Source organism: Ursus arctos, unplaced genomic scaffold (genome assembly GCF_023065955.2).
Source record: "Ursus arctos isolate Adak ecotype North America unplaced genomic scaffold, UrsArc2.0 scaffold_19, whole genome shotgun sequence".
Lineage (NCBI taxonomy): Eukaryota > Metazoa > Chordata > Mammalia > Carnivora > Ursidae > Ursus > Ursus arctos.
The window spans coordinates 25537160-25559699 of record NW_026622863.1 but is presented as its reverse complement, the minus strand read 5'-3'; the positions used below and the strand labels follow the sequence as shown (position 1 = coordinate 25559699).

The window sequence follows — 22540 nt, the reverse complement described above, 5'->3', positions numbered from 1 at the left end:
CTATATTGGAAGCCAAGAATTGTTCCTATTGCCAGGAGTCTTCATTACTTCTGTTCTATAGGATATGGTATGCTCTTTTCCCCATTTTCCCAGAGTTTTTATCATATACATTCTGTTTTTTATCCACTGGGTAGATAATTTACCATTAGCCACAGGTCACTGAACCACCGGGAATTATGTCTGGATTTCAAGAAGAGGGATTTCACAAGATGTAGTTATATGAGCCTTTGGGTTCTTTCCATTTGAGGTGAATGAATGTTTATGTGGGTGTGGGCATTTGTGAAACTATCTCTGTGGTAGATGGCCATGAACAGATGTTGAATGGCCAAAGGGGTGGACTGTAGTTGACATTTATTGGTTGCTACTCTGCACTCATGTCCCCTCCCATATTAATAGCACCCAGATTTTCTTTGAGGCAACTACACCCCCATGCAGCCCATGGACTTTGTGGGCTGTTCTAGCTGAGAGCTATGAATGACTTGAGCCAGTCAGTGCCTTTTTTACTTCTGACTACAGTTATTTCTCCAGGTATGGTCATTGTGTCTTGGGATGGTCTCATCAGGTACATTTCAGGAATCTTACTTGGAATGATTGAACACTCTCTACTACTGGATGTGAATGAGGAAACATGGGGCTTCAAACTCTGTTGGCAGTCATCCTATGGCTCCAAGGGGAGCAGACCTTAGGATGAGGTCACCATTGTGAATGACAGAGTGGAGAGGAAGAAGGGTGGTGGGCCCTTCATTATACTCGTGAGCACTTGAATCAACCAGCCACATGGCCTGCCTTTCTCCTAGACTGTCCCCTATGAGCCAGTAAACCTCCTTACTGAAATCTGCTTGAGCTGATTTCTGTTGCTTATAGAAAATATACACTTCATCTACTCTATACTTTGTTTTGCAAAGCATTGTCATCTCAGAGGTAGACTTGCTGAGCCTTTGTCCTAGGCCACCAGGAGTGTGGAATCTTTTATGTTAGGTTTTAGTGTCCCCAGCTGGGGCATACACCTGAGACTTCTCTCTGTGCTCAATTTCCCACATATCAAGGACATATTTATGAAATACATAATTCTTTTGGAGCACTCAAGGCTCATTATGATTGTCTTTTGCCTAGCCCTTCACCTGTGGCCCATTTCCCATCACTAGTCATATCTATTATGTCACAATAATATCAAACTGCAGAGTTCCATACCTCATACCAACTAACTTACGTGCCTTTGCTCACACTATTTTTTTTCCAGCCAAGAATGCTCTAGCTCCTCTACTTTTTTTTGCTTCACATCTATTTATCCTTTTAGACCTGTGCTCTCCAATATGGTAGCCACTAGCCACACATAGTTATTGTGCTCTTGAGATGTGGCTAGTGGAAGTTACAAACTGAATTATTTTATTTTACTCCACTTAAATTAATTTAAATAAAACATTTCAAATTGGAGCAATATAAAATATGTTTCTATTAAACACAACTTTAGGGGCGCCTCAGTGGCTCAGTCGGTTAAGCATATGCCTTCAGCTCAGGTCGAGATCCGAGGGTCCTGGATCGAGCCCCAAGTCGGGCTCCCTGCTCAGAGGGGAGACTGCTTCTCCCTCTCCCTCTGTCTGCCACTCCCCCTGCTTGTGCTCTCTCTCTCCCTCTCTCTCTCCCTGTCAAATAAATAAATAAAATCTTAAAAAAAATAAAGTAAAAATAAACAACTTTATTGCTTTGATAGGACTGCATTTTACTTTAACTGCTGAAAAGCTGGTGTCCAAATTGAGGTGAGCTGTGAGTATAAAAATACACTTGATTTCAAAGAGTTACTACAATAAAAAGAATGTAAAGCATATCATTAATAATTTTTATGTTCATTGGGTAGTGCAATGGTAATACCTTGGATATTTTGGATTGAATGAAATATGTTATTAAGATTGTTTTCTCCCAGGTGCCTGGGTGGCTCAGTCTGTTAAGCATCTATCTGCCTTTGGCTCAGGTCATGATCCCAGGGTCCAGGGATCGAGTCCCACATGGGGCTCCCTGCTCAGCAGGGAGTCTGCTTCTCCTCTAACCTTTCTCCCTGCTTGTGATCTCTCTCTCTCATGCTCTCTCTCTCAAATAAATAAATAAAATCCTTAAAAAAAAAAGATTTTTTTCCTCCCATTTGTTTTTAGTTTACTTTTTTAAAAGTAGGCTCCACGTCCAGCAAGGAGTCCAATGTGGGTCTTGAACTCACAACCCTGAGATCAAGACCCAAGCTGAGATCAAGACTCAAATGCTTAGCCAACTGAGCCACCCAGGTGCTTCATGTTTTTACTTTTCTAATGTGACTACTGGAAAACTTAAAATTATATACATGATCCAAAGCATATTTCTACTGGACAGCACTGAACTAGACTTTATCAGATGTCATCTCCTTGCAAAAGCCTTCCTCAATCACCAAGGCTAGGTACAGCGGCCTCCTGCCTTCTTGTGACCTCCTCTTACACAGCACCTACCTCATTAATTGATATTATTTCTTCATGTGTGTATCTCTTCCCACCTGCCCCCCCAGACTATAAGTTCCTCAAGGGCAGTGACCATGTTTTATGTTTCCAGGGCCTCCATGGTGCCTGGCACATAGTAGGTACTCAATAAATACTTTTGAAATGAATTCATGAATGGCTAACCATATCAAGTTCATAATCTCATAGGTATTTTAAAGTATAATTTCACATACAACTACTTTTTAGATTAATATTTTGTCTTAGTGCTTCCTGATGGTCCAGTCTTCTGGCTAAGTCTCTTGGCCACTATGTGCCAACCTGGGGGGCTATACAGGGCATCCCTGGAGGCAAACCTTTCAACTCTTCCTAGAATCTTGCTCTTAGGAGGGCACCAGATGGATACAGAGCAGGAGTGAGCAGACAGGAACAAGCACCAAGAGGACTGGAGAAAGAAAAGAGGAAGTGAGGAAAGCAGGAAGCAAGACTTCTCCCTCTGCCCTTTGTGGCAATGTGAGCTAAGCATAGCTGCCAAGCAGACAGTGGTGTGGAAGACTGGGAAGGAGAAGCCAGGCTGGCTGTGGTATGCCACTGGGTGGAGTTAAAATTTACAACAAGGGAGAGGCAACTGAAGAAAAGAAAGATTCTTTTAAAAATTCTGCTGAAGCCTAATTAAAAAAAAATTCCACTCCCTCATGGTAAGTTTTAAGAGACTTTGCTTTCAGAATTATTTTCAGTCTGGTGGTAACAGGCAGGAAGAGTGTCAGATGTTCATAAAGTGGATACTCCCCACCCCCTAAAACATAGGACCTGCCTGCATTGCTTTTCTGACTTGGGTTATGAAGATACAGGATATGAAGTTGTCAAGGCATAGATCTTTCCAGAGAGGAGTGTCTCATGTGGTAGGTTGAAAAAAACAAAAAAGAAAAGCTGAAGTATTTTTCAGCTCCTCCCACCAAAGAGGTGAAGTGGATTTTGCCAGCCCTTGCATCTGGGTTGTACTCAAGGGATATTAGACAACCTGATGCAAGCACAGGCTTGAAAAGTGCTTGCCCACTGGGGCTTGCTCTCTTTGGCTCTTTTTGGAACCCAAGCACCAAATGAAGAAGTCTAGGCTAGCTTGCTAGATACTAGAGACATATGGCCTGGTCACCTCTGTGGCTTCTGCCCAGCTGCCAGACACACATGTGACACCATCAGGGGCCACCAGGTCTCAGAAAAGTCTTCCAGTGAACTGCAACCATATAAGCAAATCCAGGTGAATCCAGCAGAAGAACTTCCCAGCTGAGCCCAGCCCAAATGGCTGGCCCCCTGAAGGGTGAGATCATGAATGATCCTTGTTTGAAGACTCTTAAGTTTTGGGGTGTTTTATATGTAGCAAAAGCAAACTAATATATTCTGACTAAGAAGTGTGGAAATATGTAGAGAAACAGCTATCTTACACATTACTGTGATAGAGTGATTCAGAGTATGGGTTTTGGAGTTGGGTAGAGGTGGTTCCATCACTTCCTTAGTACGATCTCTGGTAACAACGACACTACCTACTTTGTGGGGTTGTAATGAGAACTGTGTCAGCCAGCACGGCATGTGGGAATGAGGATAATTTGGGGAGAGTTTATATAGTGACACTTGTATTTACAAAGCTGTGGTTGGGGTTCAGGGAACCACAAAGGAGAGTGCAGTGCCCTGGGGCCATGTTATCATCCCAGGTGTGAAGAGGCAAGGTGAGCACACGGTGACTGGAAGCTGGAGACAGAGAAGTCTCGTCCAAGATGGCCACCTGACAGGAGCCATGACTTTGGGTTGAGAGATGAAGCTGTTCTCAGTGACACCACTGGGAAGGAGCTGGAGGAATAAAAGCTCCGATCTATACTTCCTCCCCCTGCTTACTTCTTGCCAGCATTCCTCATTGGCCAAATCTAACTAGAAGCCACTGGACATACAGATTAGCCTCTAGTGGCCAAAAGCAAGATGGAGCAGGAGGGAGAATGGATGTGGGGCAAATAGAAGATGTCCAAGAATTTAAAAGCAATAATGCACATAAAAGTACTGAGTATGTACCTAACACCCAACAATCATTATTACATTATCACTATAAATGAAGGGCTATGGGTGATAGAAAAGGAAATTAATATTTTTTGCCTGGGTAACCTGGAAAATATTCATGGAGAAGATATGCTTTGGGCTGTGGGTTGGAGAAGTGGCAAAATAATGAGAACAGTGATAAGAAGAAACACTTACTTGGACTTTACTATGTGCAGATACCATTCTGAATGCCTTACATAAGTTAATTCATTTAATCCTCACGACCATCTTGTGTGGTCGGTACTATTATTATCCCTATTTCACAGATAAGAAATTGAGGCAGAAAGAAGTTAGATAACTCAACTGAGGTCACACAGCTAATCAGTGGTGGAGTCAGGATTTGAACCAATCTCAATTTTTTTTGGCACAGAGCTAGAAAACTCTCGTAGAAGAAGTAGGGAGTCATCCAGATGGAGTAGAGTCTAGGGTTTCTGCTGGAGGACAGCAAGAGACAGACTCGCAAGAGAGGTAAGGACCAGATCTCTGAAGGCAGGAATGATGAGCTAAGGAATCTGGCCTCTACTCTGTGGGTGACAGAAAGTCATTGAGGATATCAGAGAAGAGAAGGTAGTCACAACAGAGGACCAGGAAGATTAATCTGTGTGCAGAGTGAGACTAACAAAGCAGGGAACAACTGAACGCCAGGCAAGCAGCAGGAAGATACAGCAACAGTCCAAGCACCACGAAATGAAGGCTGGAATAGGATGATACCAACAGAGATGGGGGTGCAGGGACATTAGTCCTGAACTGCAAGAGAAGGCTCAAGGGGCTTGGGGACTGAGGAACTGGGTATGTGAGGGGTCTGAAAAAAGAAAACTAGGACAGGAGGCCTGAGACCCAGGTGACAGGGTCATGATGTTGTCGGATGTACCATTCAGCCACGCTTAGTGCGCACGTTGGGAAAAAAGGTGTGTATTATCCAGTCTTGCATGTATTCTGGTTACAGCACAAACGCCATGAAGTTGTACCAACCCCAGTCCATTTCAAAATAACAACTGGTTTTGTAACACCAGCTCCTGGCAAATTCACTTGTGAGCCTGGAACAAAGATGGGGGTGGATTCAAGGAGACCCCCCCTTGAGGCTGTGAGAGAACCACAGTTGCAGGATATTGTGAGATTAGTTCTGGGGAGGCTGGAAGGATGCTTGGTTGCCCGGCGACAATGCTGCCTCCGCAGCAGCCTTGGTTTCCTGCAGTCCCGGATGCATCTCATTAAAAGGAAAGAGGGACAGCTGGCTGACACATTTTCTGAAGTGGCATTTTCAATGTCCCAAGTCTTGGTATCTTGTTTATAAGTGGCACTTACAACATACAAGGGAAGGGGAAAAAAGGGGAGCGGAAGAAAGGTCTCCCAGGATCTCGAGCACACGAGGAGTTGATCTTGACTCTATGATTTCAGTTTGTCTGACAGAGACGGGGTGCAGAGCCTCCTTGAAATCCACCTGAAATGAATTAGCCTGAAGTAAAAGTAGGTGTTTATCTCAAGTCATTGCCTCAAATAGCCGACTACCTGTTGGAAGAAGGGTCTGATCGATGCAAACCAGAGCAGCTGCGCGTGAGCTGTTACACAGCGGTTAATATTGATCAGAGCTAAAGGCTGCCGATAGGAATGCGGAGTGAACTGACAGGCAGAGAAGAGGGAAGGAGGAAACAGCCTTCGCTGGTGGCAGCCGTACAGAGGAAAGCCGATAAAAAGTCAATTCCACTTAACTGAATGGCCGCTAACTAAATATTTTTGGGGCCAAAGCCTTCCCAGGTAGCACCTGGAGCATCTCTGTCCCGGAACTGAGACATCAAGCGAGAGCTGGGCATCGACAGGCAGGATTGCAGGGCTCTGGTGATGGATGGGGGAAGAGGAGAGGCCCTCGTCAGAGGGATGGGTGGCCCTGGCCTTGGCTGAGCTGACTGGGTGCCTGGGACGACAGCCACCGCCCATGGAGGGCTGCTGACATGCACGCAAGGGACAGGAGCCAGGCTGGAATTGTGAAACAGTCGCTGATGAATTAGTTCATTTAAAATGCTGATGCTTTTCTCTGAACTTAAGTAAAGGGTGTGGAAACTAACTGCTGCAGTAAGGGAAAGTTGAACATGGATGGACCTATCCCCGAGACAGACAGAACAGTACAATCTAGTATAGTTTGGAGGCTGGCTTTGGAGGACATGGCATTCACTGATAGCTTATTTTCCCATATCTCCATGCACTCAGAACGGTTGCATGCCTCTTTCTTGAATTTGGTGTGAATGTGTAACCTTGTTTTGGCCAATAACATGTGAGTAGAAGAGTCATGTGTCCCTTCAGGTGGAAGCATTTAATGGCTAGTGCCCAGCTTTCCTGCTCTTTGCTTGCCACTGGGATCACAGTCCCAGTGTGTTGTATGGATAAGAGCAAACCCATCTGGAATGTTAAGCTAACCCATGCAGAGTTGTCCAGAACTGCGTCAGATTTTACGTTAAGTAAGGAATAAGCTTCTGTTGTGTCATACCACTGAACTTTTGGACTTGTTTGGTATACAGCACAACCAAACCTTTCTGACTGCTACAGGCTGATCAGGTTTTAGAATTCTATGCCTATCAGTTGCTAGTAGTTGGGTGATTTGGCCATTGCCTAATCCACCCAAATCTTGGATTATGTATAGAAAGCATATAAAAACAGCAGCAACAATGAAAATTATGATGCATGGAATGCTTCTAAGGTATAAGGATGGCACAGGTTCTACCCGTATTAACTTGTGTAATTCTCAAAGCAGCCCTGCAAAGGATCTATTATTATCCTCATTTTACAGTTGTGGAACTCAAAGTTCACAGAGGTCAAAAGACTTTCCATGGTCACACAGCTTATAAATGACAGGCAGGAATTCAAACCCTGGTAGACCACTCCAGACTACTTTTTTTTTTTTTTTTTTAAGATTCATTTATTTATTTATTTGGGAGAGAGAACACAAGTAGGGAGGAGGGGCAGAGGGAGAGGGAGAAGCAGTCTCCCCACTGAGCAGGGAGCCCGACATGGGGCTTGATCCCAGGACCCTGAGATCATGACCTGAGCCAAAGGCAGACGCTTAACCAACTGAGCCACCCAGGCGCCCAGAGCACTTTTTCTTAATTATTTTCCTATCCTGGTTCTCCGCTTAGGTGCTTAATAAACAGGTCTCCTAGTACAGGCTTCGGAATAAATTCACCAATTGTCTCACACCCAAGAGTTCTACATAGGAGGAGAAGAAGAAAATGTGGCTAGTATTTCTTTTGACCCTTCACTGCTCCCCTTCCCTCACCCGCATAAGCCTCTGTAGGGTTTGAGCCTGTCTGGAATATTCTACTCTACTTGTTACCCCAATTCTGGGTATTTCTAAAGCTCCACATCAATTTCCTACTCATTTGTGATACAACAAGAGAATTCCTTATCACTGGAAGAGGCTGAATGGACTTTTGTCAGAGGACCCTGTTCTGAGGAGTTTCTCATCTCTAAAATGGGGATAATAACACCCATCTAACTGTGTTATCATATACTATTTTTCACTTGTTTTTTTAACATCATATTCTAGGTTCTAGACACTGTACTCTGTGATTTCATATGTATATGTGTGTATACACATATATAAGAGATTTATGATCTACTTATCTATCATCTATCTATCCATTTTTATATCTTCACAGCAACCCCAGGAGGTAGATATTATGTTATATCCATTGTTAAAGATAAGGAAACCGAGGCTCAGAGAATTTAAATACTTTCTCAGAGGTCATCCAGCTAGAATGGAGATGGGGGGCTAGTTCAAATTATGACTGTAAACTCTATTCTCTTTTCTATTAAACTCTTTTGCCTCCCTCCTGCTGGTGGAGTTATAGTGAAATAACACAGTTAAGATTTTCTTGAAATACACTGCCTGGCACATAATAGCAGCCCAGTAATTGGCAGCACTTATTATGATTCCTTCATAAACATTTATTAGCAGCTCCTAAAAGGCTCCTCACCCTCTGTCCAGCCTACAGGGGATCTGGGCAGCTATGCAGGTGGGAGAGAAGCCCCTGGAAAGCAGAGCAGCCCAGAGCAGTCAGAACCTGCTATGTGCTGAGCACCTGTCATTCAGGTTCACATTCATTCTTCACAATGACCTTCAGGATGGTGACATGAGTCGTCCTATGTCCAAAGTTGGTATTTGAACCCAGCGCTCAACTTCTAGCCACTGCCCCACGCTGCCCTTTCCTTATGACGGTAGGTGTGGGAGAGAAGGATGGTGACTGACTACTCCTTGCCCATAGCTGGAATTTACCTGGACTGGCCTGTGGAGCCCACCCAGCCCTGTGGGGAGGAGGAAGAGTGCTCATCTCCTGTCAGCTGAACGGCCATGAGACCCTGTAGGATTAAGGGACCTTACACTAAGTACCTCCTTATTTTGTGCCAGTTGTCATGCTGGGTATCTCCTTATGACTTCCCCATACCCTTCCCAAATGGATATTACGGACCCATATGATTGATGAGAAAACTCAGCCTCCAAGAGGTTAACTGGTATCTATTATTGGTCCCTGTTTTCTCTGTGCTCTTATGAGACCATTTCATAATTTTGCTGACTAACAGTCCTTCTAAGTACCTTAATTGGGGGTCATCTTTGCTCTCTGCTTGTCAAATTCTAGTTACTTGACAAATGTATTCCATTTATTGATACATCAATGTATTGATGTGTGTGTGTGTGTGTGTGTGTGTGTGTGTGTGTGTGCCATCTCTATGCTCAGGTTCCTTTCAACCAATATTTTGGTTATATGCTAAAGGGGAGTATCCTCAGGCTATTTTGAGTTTCTGTACTGAAACTTAGCAACTTCAATAAACTTCATTCTTTTAGGTAGTAGACTTAATATTTTAAGTATGGTTTTAATTACCATCCTCCTCATGCTGAAGTCAAAACCAGGAAAAGGGAGAAAAAAAAATCGAACCTATGAGTGTTGCCAACGATTCCACTCTTTGTGAGAACGAAGGTCAGGATTCCAGAACGTAGAGGCTAGAGCTCTTTCTAAATTGTTTCTTTGGGCATTGGTACATAATGCTTAAATCACTTCGAATTTCACTGGGTTCTATTCTCTCAGCACAGGCTGTAAACATTTATCTTTGGGCTTTCCCAGAAATGTGTCTTATGGAAGGGATTAGCTGTTTGCGCATTTAAAGTTCCGAAGGTGAACTTCTCTAACCTAACCCACATAATTAAAGTGGAAAATTTCTGGTGGGGGAAAAAAAAAACCCATCAGGGAAAATACCATGTTTGGGAAGGCTGCTGTACTCTTAAGGTCTCAGGAGATGGCTCTGCATTCTCTTATGACCTGTCTTGCTGGGTGCTCCCATTTTTCTGCCTGTTCTGTCTCATCTCTGTGTTAAGATGATAAGCAGTTTGACGGTGTGACATCGGAGTGGAGAAGGTGGTTGGTTTTGTGGTATAATTTTTATTTATTTATTTATTTATTTATTTATTAAAGATTTTATTTATTTATTTATTTGACAGAGATAGAGACAGCCAGCGAGAGAGGGAACACAAGCAGGGGGAGTGGGAGAGGAAGAAGCAGGCTCACAGCAGAGGAGCCTGATGTGGGGCTCGATCCCATAACGCCGGGATCACGCCCTGAGCCGAAGGCAGACGCTTAATGACTGAGCCACCCAGGTGCCCCATTTTTGTAGTATAATTTTTAAATACGACATTCATTATTTTTTTAATGTGAACTGTATCAGGAAAAAATAACACATAACAAACGAAAACAAAAGTTGTGTGGTTCCGAGAAATCCTGTCGGTATAAAACAAAACCCCCATGCGGAGGCAGCTTTGAGAATTCAAAGACTACAGAAAAGTACTAAATGAAAATGAAAAATCCTGCTATCTTCACCTGAGCTCGGTCCTGCTCTACAAAAACCATCACTGTTAACATGTTCTTGTGATTTCTTCCTTCAACTTAAAAAACATATTCATAGTATAATTTTAGCAGGACCTAGAAAGCCCTCTTTCCCACTTACAGCCTGTCTGTCCTCTTGGCTATCATGGCTGGTATTTCATTATCGTAGACTCACTCATTTCCATGTACTAGATGCCCAAGCTATTTCTTTTATTCAGTGATATTCTTAGTTAAAAATGTAAACAGCAGGAGGCAATGTTAAATGCTTGCGATCCCCCACCTCCCACAGCTGGAGCTCCTGCCTGAACTAAGTGTTGGTTCTGGAGTTACACCACTTAGGCCAAATCCAGTGTCTATCTCTTGCTGGCTCTATTTAATCCTTTAGTTTCTTCCTCTGTCAGGTGGGGTGATCATAGCACTTGCTTCACGGAGTTGTCTTGAGGAATCAGTGAAAGGGTAGTACATGAAAAGTACTGAGAACGATTCAATAATACACAGCATTACATAGTAGGTCTTGAAAAACGCTGTTATATATCATGAATGACTAAACAAGAATGATTTCTGAAACAACTGCCCTTTTTGAGTGCCTAATGAATGCCAGACATGGTCTGGAGTGCTTTATGGACATGACTCGTGCAATCGTCCATATAGCCGCAAGTAGGTACTAGTAATAATCCATTCTGCAGAGGGGGAAACCCAAAAGCACAATGTAACTTGCCCAAGGTCATGCAGCTAGGTCTCAGGGGTGAATTGGGCTTTGAGGGCACATCTGTCTTTCCACTGGGCTAGCTAAAGACTAGGGCAATTTCAAGGCGGGGTGGGAGGGGGGAGCACAAAGAAGGACCCGTGGGCCCGGGGATGCTATGAAAGTGTGAGCTGACGCAATGGGAGGGTAGAGCGTGGGAGGGACACCTGGAGGAGGGGAAGAAGGCTGGCGAAGGGGAAGAGGAAAGGCTTCCAAGGAGCTTTGCCTGGGGCCGGCGCAAGATCTGATTTCCTCTGTGGTCTCCTATGTTGCCTGAAAGTTGCTGGAAGACACGGGATCCGAGTCCTAAAACCAGGTGTTCCAGTTTTACCACGCGTTCCCTGACCTCGCAACTCACATCACTTCCCCAGCAAATTTCCTCTTCTGTAAAATGGGGATCATAAATCCTGGCTCACCTAACTACCTTATGGGGCTGTTGTGAGGCTCAAATGGGTCTGGGGACTTTTCACGGTTTGGCTAACATTAAAGAACTGCACAGAGATGCTAGATACTTTTACCGACTTGATGTGTACCTGTGAGTTAAAAAGGGGGATGCAATTGTCGTTAAACTTAAGATTTAGAAAGGACCCCCAAAATGTGTCTCCCTTATGGTACCAGGGATGCTGGTATTGTCCGTGCTCTATTCAAGAACGGGTAAGGAGACCAGGAGCCTTTGGATGAACAGCACCATCGTTTTCTAGGCTCAGTGGTAACAGGGTTGAGGAACACATCATAATCAGCCCTCCCTCCCCTGTACTCCCACTCTGAGCAGTCTGGGGCAAGGTAGGGGCTGGTGACGATGTCCTCTCTGTTGTGTCAAGATCTGTCCTGCTGTATTGTCTGCTCAACTTCCGGTCCACATTTTGTGTGGAGATGCAAAGCGACAGATGACATCCTGGCCATTTCTTACGAATCTAGTATCCTGTGTCTAGGTTGTATTTCAGGCCAACTTTTAGTGAAGTGGATCAATGCTTGAAGCACATAATGTAACATGATTCTTCAAGAGTTTGATTAATTGTATCACAGTGGCAGCCTCAGTTCAGGTTCAACCTTTTAAAAGTTTTATTATTGTATAAAGTGATCCATCAGGAGGGGAGAAAAGACGAATGCTTGACTTAGGCCATATCTCTCCCATGCCTTTGTCAGCAAGTGTTCCTCTCCTGGTCAGTTCATCTGGACCGTACTGCAGAAATGGGGTTAATCCAGACCCATGGTAGAGCAAAATCTGGACCAAGAAGGAGGCAGTCAGGTGCTCTGAGTGGAAGGGAGACTGCTCCAATGTGTCAACCTTGGTTTTACATAGGAAGAACATGGCGGGTTTTAAGATGTTGAGTCCTGTGTGCCACCCACAGAGATTCTGATGTCATTGGCCTAGGGTGTGGTCTTGGCATCCCCTGGGATTCTAATGTGTAACCATGGATGAGAATTATTGGTCTAGTCAGAGTAGCTCTTGGTAAAACCATCAGGTGTGGCCAATTTATTTTTAGGCGTCATCCCCCAACTTCCGTTTCCTATCTCAATGTCTTCAGGACGCTTTCTTACATCTCATCCTGCTGGAATCTGCTCCCAAAGCAATCCCCACAACGTGTTAGCTGATAAAGACGTAAGGGTTTAGCCCTTCCAGAAATACATGCATTTTAATATAGGATTCTTAAGTTAAAAAGACCTGGAGGAATCTGTCTATAACAGAAACCTTGACCTTTATTGAAAAGGTGACTGAGATGCATTTGAGCTGATGGCTTTCTAGTGATCATCACTGTAGTAATGGTCAATACTTATTATGTGCCAGACACCGTTCTAAGTATTCTCTCTCTCTTTCTCAACATATATCCTCACTCACTGAATCCTCTGGACAGCCTTATGAGGTAGGTGTGCTTGCATAAAGAAAATGAGACACGAAAGCATTGAGTAGTATCTCCAAGTCCTCACTGCCAAGAAATGGTAGAGCCAGGATTTAAACCTAAGAAATCTGACTCAAGATGCCATGATTTTAAACACTCACCACTTAAATTCCCTCAGTGGTCCCCACCAAGGTCAGAATGGAGCCTGAGGGCTAGCTTTGCTTCTCCAACATAAGATGGTGGGGAGCTTCCCCATTATTTTTCTCTATCAAAGCCCCCAAGGCAGTACCCTCTGTGGGAGAGTATTTTATTGTTCCTAATTATTGCCCTTCCCTATGAGGGGGTAATAAGTCTCCTGCCTCACCAACATCAGACGTGGCCATGTGACTTGCTTTGGCCACTAATAAAATGCGAGGAGTAGTGCTGGATGCTACTTGTGAGCAGAAGCTTTAAAAGCCATCATGTGGCTTCTCTTCTCCCTTCTAGCACCATATTGTTTTGAAGCCATGGAGGAGAAGCTGCTCCTTCAGCCCAGGGCTCGAAATACAGATGAACTAGAGGAGAGATACAACCAACCTGTGCATGAAATATAGATCTTGGTTGTAAGCCCATTCTCCCCTCTGAATGTCTCCATCGTCCTCAAACCTCTCACCTCCCCCGCTTCCACCCCCCTCCTTCTCTGCTTGGTCATGAGCACGTAGAAGCTATCAGAACAACTTTCTTAACCTTGAGGGATATTTGTTACTGCAGCATTATTTAATGAAAACTGACTAATACAACCTCTGAATACCAATATTTCCAAGATGAAATGCCAGGAATGCTATAAGGATAATATCTTTAAATAATTAATAAACTATCTTATAATTTATCCAAGAAATTTTGCAAATAGGCTCAGAACAGCTTTCTACCTTCTACAAATCTTTTCTATGCATCAATCCATCCCCATCTCAGAAGGCTGAGATCATAACCATCTGCCTAGCTCAGTATACCCAGAGTTCATTCACCAGCCCAATACTTACAAAGAGAATCAGAAAGAAAGGATAAAGCAGATTAAAAGTTATTTTAGATTTAAAGGCACTGGATAGAAGGGAGAGAAAAAATATATATTTTCCTTTATAGATGAGAATTAGTACTAAGGCTTGATAAGACTCTCCCTTATCTAAGACAGAGGATGAAAGAACTCTTTAATATAAATTATTCATTTCATGCTCCAAAACCTGTTGCTATTTTTAGTTTCCAACTGCTTACTTCTATCTCATACTATTTACAAATGTATAGCCCATGAGCTAAAGGTGGTACGTAGAAGGCTTTGATTTGATTCATATTATTGTGTGGATATTTGAATAACACTGATGGTCATCATTCAAAATTTGAGATATTTCAAGTGAAAAAGAAATCTACATTTCCAGCTTCTCTGGAAAAACTGAAAGTTCTGGTTACACTGGGCCTGGGAACCTTCATCTGGATTTGAGCAGCAGATGCTCTTTAGGCTGGGCATATTTTCCACAGTCCCCACCACTCCCTATTGCACACTTATTTATTTATATTTTTTGTTTAGGCATTGCAACCATTCAAGTTTGCCACTCTGGGGATCATATTCTTTCCTCCCCCCTTCTCTTCTTTTCTGTTCTCTTCTCTCTTTTTGTTCTTATTTCTTTCACAGTAAGAGAGGAGATCTCCAGGAGTCTGTTCTGTGCCACTCTGAGAACACCACTCTTTGCCTTAATCTCAGAACTTTCAGTGACCTAAATTTAAAGTGCAGCTCTCTGGGCCCTAAAGAGAGTCTCTCTAAGCCATCTAAGACCATTCTGGGAGTGAGGGGAATAGATGCTTCCCTCTGGAAATCTTGACTCTGCTTGCTCAATGGATTCCGTAATACTTACTGATTTGCATACTTACATAGCTAGAAGGTCTTGGAGCAGCATAAACCTCCTTCCCACTAGATAATTCTGTTGCTTAACAAACCATAACAGCTCTGATTACATGGAGAATACTAGCAGTAAATGGTTTGAAAATTATTTCACTGTTTTCTGTTATGGAAACTCATATGTAAAAACATTACGGAACTGTTTTGAGATTTCTCTAGCCTTCCAAATGTAAAATCACTAGACTTTGATATTTCCGTAATTTTACATTTAAAATAGAGTTAATGAGACCCAGATCTGCGTTACAGACACCTACACTGGAGAAGGCCATCCGAAGCCATCTGGATGAAGTAGTCAGTGGGTGGATATTTCCAAGTATGTCCTTTTCTTTTTCTGCACCAAGTGTGTTGTTAGACTGACCTTTCATCGATAAAACTTTACACTGAGGCTCGAGGATTATAAATCTCAGACTGGGACTCTACAGATTGCAATATGGAGTGTGGGCGTGAAGACATACACTGGGGTTCCCGAACTCAGTAATAAAATCATTCTGAGAGTTCTCATGCCAGCGTTCAGCTAGCTGTAACCTTCTCCTGCTTGCCTTCTAAGGAGATTAGGGCCAGGCATTTTATTTTGTTTCCGTTTTAGTTTATTTGAAGGTTTTATGATGTCTTAGTTGAGTTGCTTGTGAGATTTCCAAATAAACATGCTGCTTTTAAAAATGGCAAGTTGTTTTTATTTATTTCTTTTAGGTGCCCAGTGACCTCTGGGTATATTAGGCAGCTTTAAATTATAATTAAAATAATAACCGTGGTCCTAAAACAATAATAGATGTTGAATTATACAAACTCCAAATTAGGATGTCCAAAAAATCTGTTTGAAGGAAACCAGAGTAAGCACGGATTTCAAAAAGTTATCCTTGTGGTAATGTGACCAAAGGAAACTTCTCTTCAACAGCAGCCTTGTTATTATTTCTTGCTTTGTTTTGCCTTCCTACGAGGCTACTCAAATTTATATTTTTTATGTTTTCTGGACTTGGGCTGTGTGTGTGTGGGGGGTATCTCGTTCCTTAGTTGAACTTGTTATGATTTTATAGACAAGAAAAAATAATAAAACTTGCTTGTCATCTGAGCAAATCCCTGTATTTTAATGATTTCTTGAAAATTTCTCAAGTCCATGGACACAAGCAGTAAAAGCAGACATTGTACTTCACTGGATGCCAAATCCTCAGAGTGCTTTTGAGTCCTGCTAAGACGTACACATCTGCATTCCTCCATCTGTCATCTTAGCTCATCTTCTCCCAACCGTTCTTAAATTAAATGACTACATCTAATGGGAGATTTTCTCAGGAAAGCTTATGAGAATTTGTCCAAAGACAAATTAAAACATTGCAATGTAATCACGCAACTCAACTCACTGCTTGGCTGGCCTCAGTGCTGACTCTAACCCAAAGGAGTTAATCAACCGTTGGGCCCCATATGGAGAAAAGCCACCAGAGAGAAAACCCAGTAAAGAGAAAATGGAATCCACTGTGTCAGAGTGTCTGGGGATGATGAGTACTGCAGAGTGGGTTGTATGGTGTGCAATGGATCCAAAGGCCAGGGCAAGAAGAGTAGTTGAAAAAAGCAAACTCAACACAAAATAATATGAGCTTCTAGAACCTCATGGCATGACACTTAATCTCAGAGATACGAAAATTCACCTCTGTCATGCTCATTTCCCCATGGATGAATGGAGAAGGATCACTAGGACAGATGGGACTACCGAGCTTGGCTGGTCCTTTGCCCTTCTATTCCCTCATTGCTCCACGTGAGTCCTTCTTAACAGTGGTTGAAGGGGGCAGCTTCCCTAGCAATTCCAACTTGTGGGAATTTATCCTCAGGAGACAACTGGATAGATTCACTAAGCATATGGATGTTCATTAGATTACCGTTCATAGTAACATTACTGCCCGTCCATAGAGCAGTAGTTGAGTAACTGACGTACACCCGGCAGTGGGATACAATGGAGTCATTGAAAAGGAACATGCAAATCTGTAATTCAATGACATGGTATATCGTTTTGGATAGCATGTATTATATGATGCCAGTAACAAAACAAGATACATATATGCACATGTGTACAGAAAAGATGTCTGAAAGGAGGTAGTCAAGTTAACAGTTTGCTTTTGGGTAGTGGAATTTTGGGGGGTTTTAATTTTCTTTATGCTTTGATAAATTGCTTGCATTTTAAAGAGATAATGCTTACATTATCACCATAATCAGAAAAAAGACTTCAAACGAGGTCCATATTTGAAAGACAAAAGAGAGTAGCCTTGGTTAATGGTATATGAGCATTTGTGCTATCCTACTAGAGTCTCCAAACCCAGAAAAGTCCCAAGGAACTGAATCCTAAGAAAGACCTTTGCCTGGGTCATGACAGCATAGGAGTTGGCGGCCCTGGTGAGGCTCCAAGTCTTTATCCCCAGGCTGCTACAGCCTAATTTGATAATCATTTCCACTGGAGCCTCGTGTTCCCCACTAAACACTCAAAGTGCTTCCTCAGATCGATGCTTTCAGTTTATCCTCCTACCATCTTTGCAAGGTAGAGGTGGGCAGGGAATATAAATGTCCTAATCTGGGGACCTGAGACATCAGTGGCTGTGCGATGTGAGGGCAACCAGGGCACTACTGAGACCAGCAAGATGCTGGTCCTCAGTCTAGCCATTCAGTGCTTCTTCCCCTAATCTAGAGAGCACTTCACTTTTAGAAGTAAGAGGGTAAAGCTTTGAAAGAATCTTTTTAATAACTCAGAATGGAACCGAAGCCTTCTGCATCCGTGTGCATTGGGATTCAATAGTTGGGTTATAATCTGGCTACTATGACAGTGCCAGTTTCTGGATCTCAGATGGCCCTCAGTGGGCATCATTCATCCTTGCTGCTGGGCAATCTCCCTTCTGGAAGCCTGGAGGCTGAGCTAACTTTCTCATACATAAAATGAATGGGGAGGGTGATACCAGCCTTACTTGCCCCAAGGCATCATTTGAAAGACCAAGTGATAAAAAAGAAATGAAGAGTCCTCGTTTCTTTGACTTCTCTGATCTCAAGAAGAGTCGGTTGTCCCCACCCCATGCTATATTCTTGAAATATACTACCACTTAGGCTCTAAGACTTGATGTTCCTGTCTCCCCAGCAAGGTGGTGAAGAACAAAGTCAATTCAGCACCACCCAGGACCTAGCACTGTGCTCAGCACTCGGGAGTTTTCAATAAATGTTCATCGACCGAGTGAGTGGTTCAAAAGTTTGAAGTGCTGGGCGCCTGGGTAGCGCAGCCGTTAAGCGTCTGCCTTCGGCTCAGGGCGTGATCCTGGCGTTCCAGGATTGAGTCCCACATCGGGCTCCTCAGCTGGGAGCCTGCTTCTTCCTCTCCCATTCCCCCTGCTGTGCTCCCTCTCTCGTTAGCTGTCTCTGTCAAATAAATAAATAAAAAATTAAAAAAAAAAAAGTTTGAAGTGCTCTTCCAATGGGAAACATTAGAATTCCCACTGTGAAACTTGTGGAGCCATCTTCGTAGGCTGTAACACACAACTTATTAGCCATTTTTTAGAACCCAGCACTTTCTAAGATTGTTGGTTTCTGTGCGGTAACAACTGTCACTGCTGACACTTGAGTGATGACTCTATGCCAAGCAGCACGCTGTGCCCTGGATATGAATTTTCTCCTGTAATTCTACGAACCTCCCTTTGAGGTAAGGACCATTTTCAGTTTTCCAGGTAATGATGCTGAAGCTCGGTGGGTAGTGTGCCCAGAACACAGAGAGAATAGGTCTGGAATGCACCTCTAAGCCCATGTTCTTGACCACCTTTCCTTACTCTGTACCTGGGGCCAATAGGAAGCAAAGAGCAGATTGGTTTAGTACTTGCTCATCTTCATTCTAACTTGGGCTTTGTACAGAATTAGCTTCTTTCAAATGTTCTTTCAACTAGCCTGTGTTCAGCAGGTAAAACTGAACAAGGCTGTAATGAAGGCTCAGATGGGCTGCGTTTCATCATCCTGCGTTCTGACAACATCTGCTCACTTTTGGAGCGTCAGCTCAAACGTGGTCCTGCTCTTTGTTTCTTAAATGCCCCCATTTTCTTTTACTTCCCTCTCAGTTTCCTCTTATAACCAGCTGAATGACAGAAACTCAATGCTGACCACTTCATTAGCTGATGACCTTGTCCCTCTGGCCTTCTGCCCCACTTGCTCTCCTGGGCAGGTTGCCTTACGTCATAAGTTCTTGTTAAAGGTCAGGACCTTGGAGCCATCAGCACTGGGCATGTTGTTTTAATATATATCTGGAGAAATCAGGCCTGTCGGATCGCATTAGGCCCTATTTGTGGAGTGCACTCCAATCCCCATGGTGGAGATGAACTGTTACCTTTGAAATACAATCATGGATAGTTACCAGTGAGTACAGAGGGGGATTATATTCCATCAATGAGGCCCTTCTAATCTGTCTATCCTCTCACTGGCAGGGCTGCCCTTCCTCCTGTACAGAGAAAAATCCGCAGAAACACCAGCCTTAGAAAGGAGTGAGGCTGGGGGATGCAGCATGTTTCTAAAGCGGGATGTGCTGATGAGCACATGAGGGTTGGTGCGGCACGTGCTAAGTCAGTGCTGTGGGAGCCCATGGTACATTGGCACATTGCTCCTGCTAGTCCTTGGTGTGGTAATAAAATTATCAAGTTCTCAGCCACTGTTTGTTGAGTGATGACCCTGTGGCAGGTGTAAGACTAAACATTTTGTACGCATTAGCCCATTTGTTCCTCGTCATATGCCTGTGAGGTTGCTACTACCAGTAAACCCGCTGTATGGATGGAAAAATTGAGGCTCAGGAAAGTCCAGTGATTTGCCCAAATTCACAATGCAAGCAAACGATGGAATAGAACTGATTCCAAAGCTGCTTCCAACCACCAAGCCACCATGATTCTGCCGTGATCCTATTTGGTCTCTTCTTTGGGGTAGGATTTTAGATGGTTTGCAAGAGAACCATACCGTAATTCCTCTCCTAGGGAGGGGCCACAAATATATCACTTGACCCAACAGATTTGTTTAAAAACAGAGCCTGGGACTAAGCCAACCCTTCCTTTTCTTTTTTCTTCAGGATTGGTTTTAACTCATTCCTACATCCCGTGGGAGTCTGGCTGGACAGATCCCTTGACAGTGGACAGAAATAGCTCTCATAGCCTATTTTTAAGGAAAATATGATGTTAGAAAATGAGGCAGGAATGGATACCAAGAGGAGAAAAGAACACACCAAACTTCCAGAGTGCTTACCCAAAAAATGCTTAGAGAAGGAGTGGGGATACTGACAGACTAAAGTTGGCAAAGACATCCTAGGGTGGGTGGAACAGCTTTTCACCTTGCCAGCATATTTCTGTCATATTCCTTGTGTTTTGCCCACAGCAAGTTCGGCCAGGGGAGCTAAGTGCTGTTGTCCTGCAGCAAACCCTCTTTTCTCTCTAGAGAAATAGAGCCCGACAAAATGCACACAGAAATGCCCGCTTGCCTCTTTCCTGGAACCGCAAGGCACAATGTAGAGGTGTCTAGTAACACTGCAATTTCCTTTGAACTGTTTGGTTTTGTTTGGTGCCCTTGTCTGGCAGGTTAGTCTTTTTGACTGAGTTAACTCACCTGGTATAACATTTTCTTTCATTGAGAAACAAGAAGGCTGGAACTTACCTCTCTGATTCCGGCGAAGCTGGACACCATCCAATTGCTCTCGGCTAGACTTCTGGAGGCTGTAAATTATATCTTCTGAGCTAAGGAAGAGAAGAAAGAACAAAAACACTGTTGGGAAGACAGTCAGCAAACCTTTGTAGGCCAAGTGGTTAATGAGCGAGATAATGCTCCCATTCCTCTTCGGGTTTATTAAAGTCGTCCCCACCTCGGCCAGCATCACAAGCAAACAACATAGCTACCAGTATTCATCCATGTTGATAAGGCTATAGATTCTTTAACTGCAAAAGCAGTCTTTGAAAATGGAACTCGGGGCAGCCAACCTCAAGATAGCATCTGATATTAATTAGAAACTACACAACGCTCTGAGTCGAACTAAAGAAATGTTGGTAGAGGGATCAGGACAAGAATGAGGAAAATCGAAAGTGAAATCCTGTGCTGATTAAAAGTGACTGTGGTCCCCACATTTCTCCCCGGCCTGTCCATCCCAGAAAAAGCATTCCGATGGTGTTAACTACTGAACGCTCGCCTTGCTTCCCATTCCCCTTTCCCTGGGTAGCTGCGGTGCATTGGCTGCCGAGATGTAGCCCTGAACCTATCCATCAAGTCTAGGGAAGAGAGAGTTAGAAAAGCAAACATTATCCGGGATCAATATCTTTACAAATCCAAAGGAAACCCCAGCTCCCGAAGGGTTAAGCCAAGGAAGGAAAAGCCATCAGGCTGTTTAGTGAGCTAATGTTTTTATTGATGGGGGAGGCCTGTAAGTCCCTAACAGGAAAAGTGGGGAAAGTGGCAGGTTGTTTGGCTGGAAGAAAGGAGAAGGGAAGGAACATTATATATTTCGTGCTCTCATTCCCCTGCATTCAAACCCCTGAAATCCACGTAATGCAGAAGACGTTCTGTAACCTTGAATAATATTCAACACAAGGTATTTTCCTCGCTCTTATCCCCTCCCAAAGTGGAATCCACATCTTCCCCTAACAATTTTGCTATAATGCACATCTCGGGCTAATGCCTGCACTGAAGAGCACATCTTAATTTAACAACTGTGTTATAAAGCACATCTCAAGCTAACATTCCTAGGATAATCCATATTTCAACCTAACTACCCTGGCATAACACTTCAATCTAATTCCCCCACTGTAAAGTACATTGCAATCTAACACCCTCATATAATGTACATCTCGGTCCATTATTTTGTATTTTGTAAGCCATATTTTGATATGTCTTTTCCATTAAGGAGCAGAACTGTCTGGAGACAATGGCTACCCCTGCACTGAAAGCTTCCATAGTTCTTACATCGTCTTTTGGTGACAGGCTGCTGATGGATATGCTTCTGAATGTTCACCTTTGCCATCTTGGGTTCAACTCCGGCTTGTTTCTGTACTTCAAGCCTTAAGCCTCCTGTTGGGAGCAGGGGTGACCAGGGAGCCCTGCTTGGTCCTGATGGGCCCTCTCTCATGCTAACCAGCAGGGCGGGCCACCTCAAATGATCAGAGTCTACCTCAGGAGAAGGCTGTTTGAGGTCAATGTCAGGGTCAGGGGTCAGGGTGTAGCTGCTGGCTAATAGAGTGTAAGCTAACACTGTTGTCAAATTGCTTGGCTAAACGACAATGCCTGCCTCCTGCTGATGACCTTACCCTGGGGGAGGGGGCTATTGGCTTTATTGGAAACCTGCCAGTCTCAGAGGTGACGGAAGTGGCTGATCACAGCTAAAGACTGTTTGATTGTTGATGGAGAGCCAGTTCTGTGGTTGGTCCCCAACTGAAAGGCCTGCACAGCTGCTTATTGATGCCTAAGTTTTCCACGTGTGATGGATTTCTCTTCTGCTTCACGCGCAGCTGGGTTACAGTTCAGTTGTGGAGGCGGGCTGCAGTGGCTCATGGACTTGGATTTTTCTGGATCCGAGAGCCACTAGAGGCTATGCTGTCATTGACTTCCAGCATCAACTTCCTATTACCAGGTGAATGGGGCTGATGGTT

General features: G+C 43.7%; 1 protein-coding gene across 1 annotated transcript in view; it reads right to left on the bottom strand.

Annotated features, from left to right (window-relative positions):
* Positions 1 to 22540, bottom strand: part of ZFHX3 (zinc finger homeobox 3) — a 1297849-nt gene that overhangs the window by 288263 nt on the left and 987046 nt on the right. Inside the window, exon 14 of the mRNA XM_057314209.1 lies at positions 20562 to 20641. The gene's annotated coding sequence lies outside the window, so the exon portion shown is untranslated. The remainder of the gene's footprint in view (positions 1 to 20561; positions 20642 to 22540) is intronic.